This window comes from Colobus angolensis, unplaced genomic scaffold, assembly GCF_000951035.1.
Source record: "Colobus angolensis palliatus isolate OR3802 unplaced genomic scaffold, Cang.pa_1.0 Scaffold591, whole genome shotgun sequence".
Classification (NCBI taxonomy): domain Eukaryota; kingdom Metazoa; phylum Chordata; class Mammalia; order Primates; family Cercopithecidae; genus Colobus; species Colobus angolensis.
Window position 1 is genome coordinate 327,524 of NW_012119499.1, and position 1,807 is coordinate 329,330.

Consider the following 1,807-nt stretch of genomic DNA (forward strand, 5'->3'; position numbering starts at 1 on the left):
TTTTTTAAATACAGATGGGAGCATGGTGGCTCACGCCTGTAATCCCAACACTTTGGAAAGCCAAGGCAGGAAGGTCCCCTGAGGTCAGGAGTTCAAGACCAGCCTGGCCAACGTGGTGATACACCATCTTTACTAAAAATACAAAAATTAGCTGGGAGTGGTGGTATACACCTGTAGTCCCAGCCCCTCAGGAGGCTGAGGCAGGAGAATCACTTGAACTTACAAGGCAAAGATTGCAGTGAGCCAAGATCCTATCACTGCACTCCAGCCTGGGTGACAGGGCAAGACTCTGTATCCAAAACAAACAAACAGACAGACGGGGTCTCACTCTGTTAGCCACGCAGGTCTCTAACTACTGGCCTCAAGCAATCCTCTTGCCTTCGTCTCTCAAAGTGCTAGGATTACAGGCATGAGCCACTATGCCCAGCCATTTTTATGAGACAGGGTCTGGCTTTGTTGCCCTGGCTAGAGTGCAGTGACACAATCTAAGCTCACTGCAATGTCTGCCTTTTGGACTCAAACGATCCTTCCACCTCAGCCTCCTGAATAGCTGGGACTACAGCTGTGCGCCACCACACCCAGCTAATTTTTTTTTTTTTTTGTATTTTTGGTAGAGATGGGGTTTTGCCATGTTGCCCAGGCTGGTCTCAAACTCCTGGCCTTAAGTGATCCTCTCGCCTTGGCCTCCCAAAGGCCAAGGATTACAGGCACGCCTGGGATTACGCTGTCCAACTACTGGCTCAAGAGAAGCGGAAGGTCTTCTCAATGGTTCAAAATTCATTTTATGTTCAAAGACAGGCCTTCTGCAAATTTAGACTCTGAGTTATTTAGGGTAGTGACTATAATTCTTCCTAGACACAGAAGGCCAACAAGGTGATTGTCACAACAGCACTGAGCAAAAGCCATTACATATTAGTAGCCAGTAAGAAACAAGATTCAGGACCCTATAGAGGAGAGCACTCTCATATGCTAGCAAGCAGAGTGGTGGAAGGGGAGTTTGGGTGCATGCTCATCCATTATAGCCAGTGGGTGGCTCTGAAGTCTAAGTAAGATGAACACACACTGCTGTACTGGTAGGCACCTAAGTAACAATTCACCAGATAAAATTTTAGGTGGAACCACAGATTTGAAAAGTTCCAGGATGCACTATAATGTCTATAGGAGCATCACTATTAACATGAGAAGTCAGTATCTTGGAAACAAGTAGGGTCCCTTCCCCGGGAATATTGAAGAGATCTGAAGTCCACATCTTCAAGTACCTGAGGGGAGACCTAATACAATGAGTTCTGTGGCTTTTTTGTCAGACCCGGTGCAGGGAATCCATGAACTCGTCAGGCCTCCTGCTCTGCTTGGGGACCCATAGCCAGAAAATGTGTTTTAGGTTCTAATACAGTCAGAAGTACATTAATTACTTGGTTTACTGAAAATATCTGTAATCCCAACACTTTGGGAAGCTGAGGCTGGAGGATTGCTTGAGCCCAGGACTTGAAGACTAGCCTGGGCAACATAGTGAGACCTCGTCTCTATAAAAAACAAAAAATTAGCCGGGCATGGTGGTGTGCACCTGTAATTCCAGCTACTCGGGAAGCTGCGGTGGGAGCATCCCTTGAGCCCAGGAGGTTGAGGCTGCAGTGAGCTGTAATCACACCACTGCACTCCAACCTGGGTTGGAGACTCTGGAAAAAATAAATAAAAAGAGAGAGAAAGAAAGAAAGAGGAAAGAAAGATAGATTTAAAAAAGAAAGAAAGGGCCGGGCGCGGTGGCTCAAGCCTGTAATCCCAGCACTTTGGGAGGCCGAGACGGGCG